Source organism: Episyrphus balteatus, chromosome 3, assembly GCF_945859705.1.
Source record: "Episyrphus balteatus chromosome 3, idEpiBalt1.1, whole genome shotgun sequence".
Classification (NCBI taxonomy): domain Eukaryota; kingdom Metazoa; phylum Arthropoda; class Insecta; order Diptera; family Syrphidae; genus Episyrphus; species Episyrphus balteatus.
In genome coordinates, this window is record NC_079136.1 from 84,436,631 (window position 1) to 84,445,489 (window position 8,859).

The following is an 8,859-nucleotide window of genomic DNA, read 5'->3' on the forward strand; positions in this document are numbered from 1 at the left end:
TAGTGAGACGGATTGCAGAGACTATGCATTTTTTGCTCGTTCTAAGATCAAATCATGCAGAACAAATCAATGGTTCTTCCTAGGTGGGCATATCAATATGTGAAGGCGAGTACCTACTTCTTCTATTCTAAGTTCAAAAAAAAAAAAAATGCTGCAATCGTTTTCGCTGTTTTTTGAGTGCATTGTCCAATTTTGTGTAAGAGTCGCTAGGGTCACCGTGATTTCTGGGATTCTGATTCATTTTTCTTTAGCTTTCAATAATTTTCATATACTCTTACCTTTAATAAGCCAAATTTTAAATATTCACACATTGAAAACAATTTAAAATGAATTACCATCAAGCAAAACGAACAAAATTGTAGATGAATTCCTAAAACACTGTTGCTTGATACAAGCTCATTCAATGTCATTCTAATCAAATTAAATTTCATTGTCTTCAAAGACAAATCAATACAGACAAGCAAAGCTAACTAAAGACTCTCTGCTCCACTATAACCATCACCAGCACAACAAAAACGGAAGTGAGTAAGCTAAATTTGAATGGACTATAACAAGGCCTAGTCCTTATTTATGCAGCTAACCAAACTATACGTCTAAAGGAATGGACGTAAGAATGACACGAACGCAGACGATGATGGCGATGATGGAGTTGGATAAAAAGAAAAACTGCACAAGTAAAGGCTTTTCTTTTGTGTGTTATCGTCGGTCGTCGACAACCAGAGAACAAGCGTTTTTCATTGCATTCTGGGACAATTGAATAAAGTCTACCCAAAATCTACAATAGTGTTCTTGCATCCATTTTGAAAAAAAGGTTGTTTGCGGGGCAACAAGCAATCAAAATCGAAAGGATTCCAATCAGTGGTATTTTACGATGTTTTGCATTCAATCCGTTGCATTGTAGGTATATTTTCTTGGTTAATTTCTATTATTAGCTGAATTGCTGAATCGAAGTGTTTTGTTTATTTGCAGTAGTTTCGTATAAGATAGAAGAAGGATTCTACTTTAAATTAACTTAGATAAGAATTAACTTAAAGATTTTAATGAATGCTTATCCTTACATTACATATTAAATTTTCATGTATAGCGTTTATTTATTTCAAACAATCATAATTTACAAGAAAAAGCTAAAAAAAATACCTTTTCTCATTATATTAATTTTTTTATTTTAAAAGCTCACATTAAAAAGCCAAATATTTCTTCTAAATAATAAAACCATTTTTAAATTTTTACAATGAGCAAAAAGTATTAAAATAATTTATTGAAAACAATAATTTCTTATGAAAAAAGTGAAAAAATCACTTCACACAAAAACTCATTTTTTTGATACAACAACCTATAATAAATTTTATAACACCTGAAAGCCTATTGCTTCAGCTCAAAATATATATATAGATCATGTCTATTAGACATCTTCAAAGAGATCTAGAATTTTTTGAACTCGATTGTAGGACCAGATTTTCGTCCTTGATGTTTGTGGGTGTGACTACACTAGACTGATTCAAAAAAAATTTTTTTTTATTTTGTTCAAAGCATTGTTGAAAATATTGTTGGAAATGACGACAAAAAAATACTGTAAAAGTTTCAGCCCTTAATGTTAACATTTAGTACCGCCGGATCGCAATTTTCTATTTCCCATACGATTTGTATGGGAAAGATTGTGTATTTGTGTTTAGAATTTTGTATCTTTTTAATGGTTCATCAAAAAGGCTAAATTTAATCATTTGCTTGTATAAAATTGAACGCTCTACAAGATTGCATTTATGAAAATAAAAAAAAACAGACGCGAAAAATTAATTAAAATAATTTTTAGTTGAAAAAATTAATAATTCGAATTTATTGAAGAAATCTAATATGATAGTTTTAGGGGTTTGAGAGTTATATAAAAGGATCTGTGAAACCAAAACACAACATAGAATACAAATATTCGAAAATTTTGCCAAATTTTTTGAAAAAACATAACAATATCGTCAAAAAATCGGAAAAAAATGAGAAAAAATTACTTTTTATATTTTAAAGTTGAATAACTTCGAAATGCGGGGGTAAATCAAAAAAATTAATAGGAGCTTTTTTGTAGATCGGACAATTTTATAAAAGAAAATGATTTTGTCAAGCCTTTTTGATGAACCATTAAAAAGATACAAAATTCTAAACACAAATACACAATCTTTCCCATACAAATCGTATGGGAAATAGAAAATTGCGATGCGGCGGTACTAAATGTTAACATTAAGGGCTGAAACTTTTACAGTATTTTTTTGTCGTCATTTCCAACAATATTTTCAACAGTCTAGACTACACACTATTGTTTAGTATCAGTTCTCAAATTATCTGTCACAAATCTAGAATTCGCAGCTTTGTTTATTTATTCTGAGGCGCTTATGCTGTCCGAAGACCGCAGTAAACGTTGAACAGATAGATGAACAAAGGTATTAAACAAAAGAAAATTGAATCACCAACAAAGTTGAATGAAAAGACGTATTGTTGTATTTTCAAATAGAAATATAAACAATTTTATTAATAAATTAATTGAGAAATTTAAATTACGTTAAATGAAATGAGTTGGCAACCATAAACTGCGTTGAACTACTTTTTGTAAAATATTTAGCCGCTTTGAAGAAAACGTCGTAAATAATAAAAAATAATTAAACGATTTAAGGTTGGCTTATAATTAAAGCCACTCCCCCTGGTGTGATACTTTTTTGAGAACGTTAGCGCTAGGCAACCTTTGCTCAACGAAATATCAAACAAGAGTGATTTGTTTTGAATCAAGCTCTGTCTTTTATATGATTTTTGAAATAATTTTAAATCAATGAAATATATGATTACAAACATAAATTATTTTAAAGTGATTAAAGATGAAGTATTAATTTAGAATATTGAACATTTAAATGAGAATTATATGAATAAACAGTAAATGGATGTCTTATACGATCAAATTTCATTAAAAAAAGCAAAAAAAACATGTAAATTTATCTTCTCACGCTATTAAATCCATTTTTTTTTTCAACAATCTTTACAAATTTTTACACCATCTAAAAGCTTATTGTCTTAGCTAAAAATATATATATAGATCAAGTCTATGAGACATCTACAAAAAGAGCTAGAATTTTTTAAACTCGATAAAATTTCATCAAAAAAAGCAACAAAAAAAATTATTTTTATGTTCTCATGCTATTAAATGAATTTTTTCAATAAAAACCTATACAAAATTTTATACCATGTGAAAGCTTATTATTCACCTTTCAAATGACGTATCAATATCTTTTCAAAGATGCCTACAAGAGAAGTTAGAATTTTTTAAAGTCAACCATGTGGAATTTCCAGACTGAGATGACGGTACTTCCCACACAGGTGGCTGTTCATGGCGCAACAGATCTCCACTGGTGGTTTGAGGTTTTTCGCAAGTTTCTTGATTTAACATTGTGTGGCTTGTAGTTAGTCTAGCGTTATGTGTGATATACCAAATGAAAGGTAATTGTATCACAATGCTCATAAATGTTTAATCAAATTTCTATCTGCTGTTGGTAAAAGGTTATAACCTGTTGAATTCTAAAATTTTATTTTACCGTTATCTCAAAATTGTGTTTACGAAAATGAATGATTCGCACACATATTGTCGTGGTCATGGTCTATCATTACTCAATATATAATATTCCTCTATCTATTAAAGAAAAAAAGATACAAATAAAAAACGATGAAAATCGGTTAAAAACGGCAAAAAAAACTTTTTTTTAAAACTTATTTTTCTCCGTATTCTGTCAAAACTCTTTAAACGATTCCAATTTTTTGCACATGTATGCGCATTGATCAGCATATCCTATATAATTTGAGATTTTTTGAATGCTCCAAAAAAAAGCTAAAAATCAAAAACTACCCAAAAATACCCCTAAAAAAGTAGGTATTTTTCAAAAATTCATATTTCGAAACGCAGAGTGTTGGAAAAAAATCCGTATCAGACCCCTAATTTTTTTCCTTCATCTTTCACCTGGCACCTTTAGAATTGTCAAAAAAAATTTCCCCTACCCATAATCAACATTTTGTCATACCCACAACACCTGATCAACGTTCAAACAAAACGTTAAGGCCCCAACCCAGTGCCGCGTTTTCGGACGCGTTTCAGATGTGTTTTCCCAGCAAACGCAGAACTACAGAAAAAACCGGTGAAATATGTACGTAAAAGAAGTACTTCTTTTCCACTGAAAAAAGATAGGAGCTCGGGAAAAAAATCAGTTGTATACTTTCTGTATATAAGAATCACAACAAAAACATTACTGTTAAAAAAAGAGCCAAGTTCTCCTATGTTGAAATTATGCTAGCACAAAAAGTACTGAAATGTAAAAGTGTACAAAGTTCTAAAGCTTGGCTTTAAATTTGTATAAATAAAATTTTGGTTGTTAACTTGGCAATTTAACTTTAAATTACCGATTTTTAAAGCTATTTGAAAAATTGCCAAGTAAACAACCAAAATTTTATTTATACAAATTTAAAGCCAAGCTTTAGAACTTTGTACACTTTTACATTTCAGTACTTTTTGTGCTAGCATAATTTCAACATAGGAGAACTTGGCTCTTTTTTTAACAGTAATGTTTTTGTTGTGATTTCACTTCTTTTTGCAAGGTTTTGCTGTAGAAATTAAAATCTCTATAATTGATGAAAATTCAGATAAAATGGGCGGTTACCACGCCTTTTGTCTAAAATTCTCAAATTTTAATTTTTTTCTTTTGTAATAACTACCAGATCTACCATTTTACCAAGTTTCAAGATTCTACGATAATCAGAAGTGCTCTAAAATATTTGATGTAAATTAAGTGAAAATGGGCGGTTACCACGCCCCCTGGCGAAAATTCTCAAATTAAAAATTTTTTTCTTTGTATAAACTACCAGTTCTACCATTTTACTAAGTTTCAAGATTCTACGATATTCAGAAGTGCTCTATAATATTTGATGAAAATTCAGCGGAAATGGGCGGTTGCCACGCCCCCTGGTTGAAATTCTCAGGTTTTAAATTTTTTCCTTAATATAAACTACCAGCTCTACCATTCTACTAAATTTCAAGATTCTACAATAGTCAGAAGTGCTCTATAATAATTGATGAAAATTCGGCGAAAATGGGCGGTTACCACGCCCCCTGAATTGAAAATCTCAAATTTTCGATTTTTTCCTTTGTATACACCACAAGTCCTATCACCATGTAAAATTTCAAGTTTCTACGATAGCGGGAAGTTCTCCATAATTTTGATGATCTGTCAGTGAGTCAGTGAGTCAGTGAGTCAATGAGTCAGTTACGGTTTTCGCGATTTTTGAAGTCCTATATCTCAGAAACTACTCATCGTAAGAAGCTGAAATTTTGTGAGGAATTTGGGTTCGGCCAGCTCAACAAATGTAGCAAGTTTGAGATTTCTGGCATATTTGGTGTGGAAGTTAGAGGGGGGTCGAAAATGGCCTGAGTTGTTTCCTGTAAATAAGGGTGTAGTGCCAAAGTTGCTAGAGAACTTGGCTGGGCACTACCGTGCCCCTTGATACGTGAAGCAGCTATCTCTTTCTTGCATGCAAGATGAAATAAATTTCCCCTCCATTAATAGTACAGACAAATGTACTTCAAAAGTGCATCAGCGAAGCACTTCTGGAAGTGGTCCTGATGTACATTTTCCAGTACTTTTTTACCTACAGAAAAAGCACTGAAACTTGTACTTTTAAAGTACTTATTTGGAGCACTTTCATGGGTTTATATCCGTACTGCTAAAATCCATATTTTAATTTCATCTGAAAATAAAAAAATCTTCAAAACAAACAAACAATTCTTTTAAACTATTATTTAATATTTTATTGGAAAAACACAAAATAGTTTTTTTTTTTTTTTTTGAAAACAAAATACACTTAAAAAAAAAAACCTTGGGCACGCGACTGTGGCCTGGCCAGTTGAAAAAAATGAAAAAGAAAAAAATACTCTGCGTCTGCAGTGTGCACTTTGGTGGTAGTTTTTGTATCTTGTTTTGATTTTTTTTTCTAAATGCTCAAGGCTGAAGCTGCTGTAAACTCAGTCAATGATGTCTGGAATTGATCGCCACTAAAAGAGAGAAAAATCAACAACTTTATAATTTATCAATTTTATAATCAGCATACCTTTATTTTCCAAATCAATTGGTGGTTGTTTTTGTATCATTTTTGTATTACTTTTTTTTCTAAATGCACAAGGCTGAGGCTGTGCATTTTGATGGTGGAAATAAATTTTTGTGGCGTGCCGAAGAATTTGTGTGGTAGATATTGTTTAGAGAAAATAGTTTTCACAAATAACAAATAGCGTTTCGGACGCGTTTCGGACGCGTTTCAGATGTGTTTTGCAAGCGTTTCGGACGCGTTTCAGACGCGTTTTGGACGCGTTTCAGACGTGTTTCAGACGCGTTTCAAACGCGTTTTGGACGCGTTTCAGATGCGTTTCATACACGTTTTGGACGCGTTTCAGACGCGTTTTAGACGCGTTTCGGACGCGATTAACACGCGTTTTGGGCGCGTTTAAGATGCGTTTCAGACGCGTTTCGGACGCGTTTTCAGACGTGTTTCAGACGCGTTTCAAACGCGTTTTGGACGCGTTTTGGACGCGTTTTGGACGCGTTTCAGACGCGTTTTGGACGCGTTTCAGATGCGTTTCAGACACGTTTTGGACGCGTTTCAGACGCGTTTTAGACGCGTTTCGGAAGCGAATAACACGCGTTTTGGGCGCGTTTAAGATGCGTTTCAGACGCGTTTCGGACGCGTTTCAGGCGCGTTTTGGACGCGTTTCGGATGCGTTTCAGACGCGTTTTGGACGCGTTTTGGACGCGTTTTGGACGCGTTTTGGACGCGTTTTGGACAAGTTTCAGACGCGTTTTGGACGCATTTCAGACCCGTTTCAGACGCGTTTTGGAAGCGTTTCAGATGCGTTTTGGATGCGTTTGGACGCGTTTCAGATGCGTTTTGGGCGCGTTTCAGATGCGTTTTGGACGCGTTTCAGACGCGTTTTGGAAGCGTTTCAGACGCGTTTTGGACGCGTTTCAGACGCGTTTTGGACGCGTTTCAGACGCGTTTTGGGTGCGTTTCGGACGCGATTCACACGCGTTTTTTATGCGTTTCAGATGCGTTTTGGACGCGTTTCAGACGCGTTTTGGACGCGTTTCAGACGCGTTTTGAACGCGTTTCAGAGACGTTTTGGAAGCGTTTCAGAGACGTTTTGGAAGCGTTTCAGAGACGTTTTGGAAGCGTTTCAGACGCGTTTTGGACGCGTTTCAGACGTGTTTCAGACGCGTTTCAAACGCGTTTTGGACGCGTTTTGGACGCGTTTCAGATGCGTTTCAGACACGTTTTGGACGCGTTTCACACGCGTTTTAGACGTTTCAGACGCGTTTTGGACGCGTTTCAGACGCGTTTTGGACGCGTTTTTTACAAGTTTCAGACGCGTTTTGGACGCATTTCAGACCCGTTTCAGACGCGTTTTGGAAGCGTTTCAGATGCGTTTTGGATGCGTTTCAGATGCGTTTGGAGGCGTTTCAGATGCGTTTTGGGCGCGTTTCAGATGCGTTTTGGACGCGTTTCAGACGCGTTTTGAACGCGTTTCAGACGCGTTTTGGACGCGTTTCAGACGCGTTTTGGACGCGTTTCAGACGCGTTTTGGGTGCGTTTCGGACGCGATTCACACGCGTTTTTTATGCGTTTCAGACGCGTTTTGGACGCGTTTCAGACGCGTTTTGAACGCGTTTCAGAGACGTTTTGGAAGCGTTTCAGAGACGTTTTGGAAGCGTTTCAGAGACGTTTTGGAAGCGTTTCAGACGCGTTTTGGACGCGTTTCAGACGCGTTTTGGACGCGTTTCGGACGCGTTTCAGATGCGTTTCGGACGCGTTTCAGACGCGTTTTGGACGCGTTTTGAACGCGTTTCAGATGCGTTTTGGGCGCGTTTCAGATGCGTTTTGGACGCGTTTCAGCCGCGTTTTGGACGCGTTTCAGACGCGTTTCAGACGCGTTTCAGACGCGTTTTGGACGCGTTTCAGACGCGTTTTGGACGCGTTTCAGACGCGTTTTGGGTGCGTTTCGGACGCGATTCACACGCGTTTTTTATGCGTTTCAGACGCGTTTTGGACGCGTTTCAGACGCGTTTTGAACGCGTTTCAGAGACGTTTTGGAAGCGTTTCAGAGACGTTTTGGAAGCGTTTCAGAGACGTTTTGGAAGCGTTTCAGACGCGTTTTGGACGCGTTTCAGACGCGTTTTGGACGCGTTTCGGACGCGTTTCAGATGCGTTTCGGACGCGTTTCAGACGCGTTTTGGACGCGTTTTGAACGCGTTTCAGATGCGTTTGGAGGCGTTTCAGATGCGTTTTGGGCGCGTTTCAGATGCGTTTTGGACGCGTTTCAGACGCGTTTTGGACGCGTTTCGGATGCGTTTCAGACGCGTTTTGGACGCGTTTTAGACGCGTTTTGGACGCGTTTTGGACAAGTTTCAGACGCGTTTTGGACGCATTTCAGACCCGTTTCAGACGCGTTTTGGAAGCGTTTCAGATGCGTTTTGGATGCGTTTCAGATGCGTTTGGACGCGTTTCAGATGCGTTTTGGGCGCGTTTCAGATGCGTTTTGGACGCGTTTCAGCCGCGTTTTGGACGCGTTTCAGACGCGTTTCAGACGCGTTTCAGACGCGTTTTGGACGCGTTTTGGACGCGTTTCAGACGCGTTTTGGGTGCGTTTCGGACGCGATTCACACGCGTTTTTTATGCGTTTCAGACGCGTTTTGGACGCGTTTCAGACGCGTTTTTGAACGCGTTTCAGAGACGTTTTGGAAGCGTTTCAGAGACGTTTTGGAAGCGTTTCAGAGACGTTTTGGAAGCGTTTCAGAG